Below are 6,489 nucleotides of genomic sequence, written 5' to 3'. Positions count from 1 at the left end.
GGGGGCTCCCTAATGCTAATGCTATTTGGTGTGAGCATATGCACCCTAGGTAATAGCTGTGTATGTGTATAGTATGTATGTATGTACAGTGTGTACATGTGGTATGTATAGTGAGTATATAGTATATATAAAAAGAAAGAAAAAATAATAAGTATAGAAAGGCTTAATTTGCATATTTAATGAATTCAGTAGCAGGGGTAGGATACTGGCTGGGAGCAAATAATTTTTTTTTTAAATGGTTAAATTATTATTATTTGCTCCCAGCCAGTATGCTAGAAAAAAGAAGAGGAAGAGAGGAGAAGAGGAAGAGAGGAGAAGAGGAAGAGAGGAGAAGAGGAAGAGAGGAGAAGAGGAAGAGAGGAGAAGAGGAAGAGAGGAGAAGAGGAAGAGAGGAGAAGAGGAAGAGAGGAGAAGAGGAAGAGAGGAGAAGAGGAAGAGAGGAGAAGAGGAAGAGAGGAGAAGAGGAAGAGAGGAGAAGAGGAAGAGGAAACAGAAGACAAAGACAAAGAGAGACAGAGACAGAGACAAAGAGAGACAGAGACAAAGAGAGACAGAGACAAAGAGAGACAGAGACAAAGAGAGACAGAGACAAAGAGAGACAGAGACAAAGAGAGACAGAGACAAAGACAAAGAGAGACAAAGACAAAGAGAGACAAAGACAAAGAGAGACAAAGACAAAGAGAGACAAAGACAAAGAGAGACAAAGACAAAGAGAGACAAGACAAAGACAAAGAGAGACAAGACAAAGACAAACAGAGACAAGACAAAGACAAACAGAGACAAGACAAACAACAAAAGACAAACACAGGACAAACACAGAACAACAGAGGACAAAGACAACAAACAAAGACAAAGACAACAGAGGACAAAGACAGGACAACAGAGGACAAAGACAGAACAACAGAGACAACAAACAGAAAAAAGACAACAGAGAAGACAACCAGAGAGAACAAAGACAACCAGAGAGAAGACAGAAAGCACAGAAAACAACAGAGAAAACAGAGAACAGAGCAAAAAGCACACACAGGAGAGCTGAGAGAGCAGAACAGAGAAAAGAGCAGAACACAGAGAACAGAACAAAGCAAAAAGCACAGCAAAGAGCACAGCAAAACAGAAAATACAGAGCAAAGCAGAACACAGCAGAACACAGAGAGCAAAGCAGAAAACACAAAGCTGAGGGCAGAGCGCAGAATACAGAGAAAAGCACAGAGAGCAGAGCACCACAGTGCAGGCAGACTGAAAGAGTAAATAGTAAAGACAGAGAAAGGTAGAGAGAAACCTGGACAAAGTGAACATAGACAATCAGGGAAAAGGAGAAGAAAAAGGCATAAGAGACAGACAAAGAAAAAAGAATAGGAAACAGAACAGAGGACCAAAAAATTAAAATAAGAACAAGACAAAAACTTCTGCCTTCTTCTTATTTTAAAAGGTCAAAAGAGCAAGAGCAAAGAGGAAAAGGGTAAGAGCAAATGTGTGGCGCATGCAATTCAAATAAGACAACAGAAACAAACAGCAAAACCATCTTTATTTGAAAGGAGACACACACACCACCATCTTTATTGTTTTATTGCACAAAAAAAATCATCATCACAACATACAAACCATAACAAGCCCACACTCTACAAGAGCTGCACACACTCTTCAGCATTCACCTCTACATTCTCACCGCTACTACTCTCATCAGTCGGCAAGCGCCTCCAGTCTTTTGGACAGCTCCCAGTAACAACGTTACTGGACACCTCCAAAAACTGCCCTGCCTACAAAACCCCCGGTCCCCAGCCAAAGCTCCGCACCAACATTGGCGATGATCATCGCCTCACAGAGCGGCCGGGACCGGGGGGAAAAAAACCCAGCCGGGGGAAAAAAAAAAAATCCCCCAGCTGGGGTTTTTTTTAATTATTTTAAAATAAATTCTAACTACAACCTGGAAAAAGAAAAACACATGCATACAAAGTTAGACACACTCACCACCAAGCCCACCCAACAACCACACAGCTGCCCACTCACTCCCACCACAATCATTCTACCTCCCTACAGTAACAGGCAAGCGCCTCCAGTCTTTTGGACAGCTCCCAGTAACAGCATTACTGGACACCTCCAAAAACTGCCCTGCCTACAAAACCCCCAGTCCCCAGCCACAGCTCCGCACCAACATTGGCGATGATCATCGCCTCGCAGAGCGGCCGGGACCGGGGGAAAAAAAACCCAGCCGGGGGAAAAAAAAAAAATCCCCCAGCTGGGGTTTTTTTTTAAATTATTTTAAAATAAATTCTAACTACAACCTGGAAAAAGAAAAACACATGCATACAAGGTTAGACACACGCACCACCAAGCCCACCCAACTGCCCACACACTCCCACCACAGACAGTCATCACAGCTACTAACAAAACCACATGCTTCCATCCTTATTTAAAGATAACACTATCCTGGCATGAATAGAACCCCCCCCCCCCGCCCCCAAAATGGCCATCCCAATAAAAAAAATTAAAGAAAAAAACCTACTTTTATCTCTTACTGACACAACCCCCCCCCCCCCAAAAAAAAAAAGAAAAAACAAAATAAGTGTTTCATAGATACATTATTCTGCTCTGGCAACTACCATTACTACACCCACAGGCAAGGCAGCTCCAAACACACACACAGACACGTACACACAGACACGTACACACAGACACGTACACACAGACACGTACACACAGACACGTACACACAGACACGTACACACACCCTCCATGCAAAAAACAATGCCAGCACACAAGATGCTGCCAGCCAGAAAGCCCTACAATGCCACGACCGTGCGGCTCTGGTGCTCTCCACAAGACCAGAAAAGAGTCAGATGCCACCATCTGTGATGGAAAGGGGCCGGCAAAGCGAGGAACGGCCATGCAGAAGAGGCCGGCAAGAAAGACCCGAGGCTCTGATGACACAGGGAAGAAAACCCTGAAAGGGCACCAGGAGGATGCAAAATAAGAGAGGCCTCAGAAAACACACAACCAACAAGACCTGAATGATGGCTGCCAAGATGATTGGCCAGAAACAATGCAGAATCACAGTGACAGACTGCTGCTTTCAGCTGCCTGCACAGAACAAGATGATCATTGGAGCAACACAGATGAGTCGGTCAAGACCAGACAAAAGACAGCAGATGCCTGTTGCACTAGCACTACAAAGCATATGCTGTGCTCCTTGAGCACAAAGAGCAAGGGCAACATCAAGACCTGAGCAAAAGATAGCACAGCTACAACACACACCACATACACTACACAACAACACAGACACAGGCTAGAGCTGCCCTGCCTGACACCCACCCTCACTTTCTGCCATGCACACCCCACTGCCTCTGCCACACACACACACACACCCACCCACACACACACACACCCCCCGCAACACCCTTTGCCCATGCACTTCGCTTTTGCAGTGCTCTGCATCACTGTTGCTCCTCAAGAGGCATCCTCAACAGCAGACACATCCTCTGCAGCAGCCACACCCTCTGATCTTCTTTTGCTCACCACATTTGCCTTCATCATCTGCCAAACCAGAGCACAAGCAGTCACCCCCTTGCCAGTCAGCTCCATCCCCATCTGCAAGGGCACCCTCCACCAAAGCGCCATCGGCACTCCACTCACCTGCACCGCAACAACTCCAAACGCCAACATCCTGCCTGGGGGGAAGCCCGTGGCGCCTGGAAAAAAACAAAATAACAAAGTGACCCTTCTGCCAGGCAGCGCTCACCAGCCCTACAACATCCAGCTCCGATCCACTCACCTGAAAGTCTCAGCCACGCCTGGGAAAGGCCCACAGCAGACCTGAAAAAACAGAGAAAAAGGCATCACCGACAGGCAGCCCAACACCACCCACACCACAATAAAATCACACCCAACAGGCTGCCCCACTCACCTGCTCAGGCTCTTCTCAGCACTCAGCTGCTTCTCTCCACAACTTCCCGCAAAACCTGCAAGCACAGAGAGAAGTCACACACTCAGACGATGCCCGCAACACCACCACTCCAGTCCATCACGGACACACTCCACACACCACCATGGCTAACACCCACAGGCAAGGCAGCTCCAGCCCCAAAAACACACAGACAAACAAACAGCAGACACAAACACAGAGGACAGCCCTACACAAAAAAAACCCTATTCCCACACATAAGACTGCCGGCCAGAAAGAGCCGCACGGTCATGGCGTCGTAGGGCCGAGGCTCTGGACAAGCCCAGAAAAGAGTCAAACGTCAATGCCCAGGATGGAAAGGGACCGGCAAAGCTCAGAAGACTGACGCAGAGGAGGCCGGCGAGAAAGACCCAAGGCCATGATGACACAGGGAAGGAAACCCTGAAAGGGCGCCAGCGAGACGCAAGACAAGAGCGGCCCCGGAAGAGGTGTGGCCGATGAGGCCTCAACGGTGGCCACGACTATGACGGACCGCAAACGGCCACAATGCACAGTCAGAGTCACAGACCACCCCTTTCAGCTGCCTATGCAGAACAAGACGTAGTCCATTGGAGCAATGCTGATGAGTCTGGCCAGGCAAAAGACAATGGATGCCTGCCACACTACTGCTGCAGAGCATAGGCTGTGCTCCTTGAGCACAAAGAGCAAGAGCAACATCAAGACCTGAGCAAAAGATAGCACAGCTACAACACACACCACATAGACTACACAACAACACAGACACAGGCTGGAGCTGCCCTGCCTGACACCCACCCTCACTTTCTGCCATGCACACCCCACTGCCTCTGCCTCACACACACCACTCATCCAGAACAACCCTCCACTCTACACTGAACATCAGCACGCACACACACATACACAGAAACTGAGGATGCCCCAACACCCTTTGCCCCTCAACTTAACTGTGGCAGTGCTGTAGGTCACCGGTCCTCAAGAGCCATCCTCAGCAGCAGCCGCATCCACACTGATCTTCCTTTGCTCACCACATTTGCCTTCATCACCTGCAAAACCAGAGCACAAGCAGTCACTCTCTTGCCAGTCAGCTCCATCCCCATCTGCAAGGGCACCCTCCACCAAAGCGCCATCGGCACTCCACTCACCTGCACCACAACAACTCCAATGCCTGGGGAGGAAGCCCGTGGCACCTGGAAGAAAACAAAATAACAAAGTGACTCTTCTGCCAGGCAGCACTCACCAGCCCTACAACATCCAGCTCCGATCCACTCACCTGAAAGTCTCAGCCACGCCTGGGAAAGGCCCACAGCAGACCTGAAAAAACAGAGAAAAAGGCATCACCGACAGGCAGCCCAACACCACCCACACCACAATAAAATCACACCCAACAAGCTCCCCCGCTCACCTGCTCAGGCTCTTCTCAGCACTCAGCTGCTTCTCTCCACAACTTCCCGCAAAACCTGCAAGCACAGAGAGAAATCACACACTCAGACGATGCCCGCAACACCACCACTCCAGTCCATCACGGACACACTCCACACACCACCATGGCTAACACCCACAGGCAAGGCAGCTCCAGCCCCAAAAACACACAGACAAACAAACAGCAGACACAAACACAGAGGACAGCCCTACACAAAAAAAACCTGTTCCCACACATAAGACACTACTGGCCAGGAAGAGCCACACAGTGGTGGCATCGTAGGGCCTAGGCTCTGGACGAGCCCAGAAAAGAGTCAAACGTCAATGCCCAGGATGGAAAGGCACCGGCAAAGCTCAGAAGACTGACGCAGAGGAGGCCGGCGAGAAAGACCCGAGGCCATGATGACGCAGGGAAGGAAACCCTGAAAGGGCGCCAGCGAGACGCAAAACAAGAGCGGCCCCGGAAGAGGTGCGGCCGAGGAGGCCTCGACTATGACTACACTGCAAACGGCCACAATGCAGAGTCACAGTGACAGACTGCCCCTTTCAGCTGCCTGTGCAGAACAAGATGTAGTCCATTGGAGCAACGCTGATGAGTCTGGCCAGGCAAAAGACAATGGATGCCTGCCACGCTACCGCTGCAGAGCATAGGCTGTGCTCTTTGAGCACAAAGAGCAAGAGCAACATCAAGACCTGAGCAAAAGATAGCACAGCTACAACACACACCACATAAACTACACAACAACACAGACACAGGCTGGAGCTGCCCTGCCTGACACCCACCCTCGCTTTCTGCCATGCACACCCCACTGCCTCTGCCTCACACACACCACTCATCCAGAACAACCCTCCACTCTACACTGAACATCAGCACGCACACACACATACACAGAAACTGAGGATGCCCCAACACCCTTTGCCCCTCAACTTAACTGTGGCAGTGCTGTAGGTCACCGGTCCTCAAGAGCCATCCTCAGCAGCAGCCGCATCCACACTGATCTTCCTTTGCTCACCACATTTGCCTTCATCACCTGCCAAACCAGAGCACAAGCAGTCACCCCCTTGCCAGTCAGCTCCATCCCCATCTGCAAGGGCACCCTCCACCAAAGCGCCATCGGCGCTCCACTCACCTGCACCGCAACAACTCCAAACGC

General features: G+C 49.8%; 1 long non-coding RNA gene across 1 annotated transcript; it reads right to left on the bottom strand.

The window, feature by feature from the left end:
* Positions 1 to 4,402: 4,402 nt before the first annotated feature.
* Positions 4,403 to 5,996, bottom strand: LOC135324861 (uncharacterized). The gene is made up of 4 exons (XR_010386097.1): positions 5,319 to 5,996; positions 5,187 to 5,227; positions 5,059 to 5,103; positions 4,403 to 4,959 (listed from the first exon to the last, which is right to left on the bottom strand). It is a non-coding gene; the product is annotated as an uncharacterized LOC135324861 (long non-coding RNA).
* Positions 5,997 to 6,489: the final 493 nt, after the last annotated feature.

Source organism: Dromaius novaehollandiae, chromosome Z (assembly GCF_036370855.1).
Source record: "Dromaius novaehollandiae isolate bDroNov1 chromosome Z, bDroNov1.hap1, whole genome shotgun sequence".
Classification (NCBI taxonomy): Eukaryota; Metazoa; Chordata; class Aves; order Casuariiformes; family Dromaiidae; genus Dromaius; species Dromaius novaehollandiae.
Note: the sequence above shows the minus strand (reverse complement) of the source record. Positions and strands in the feature narration are given on the sequence as shown.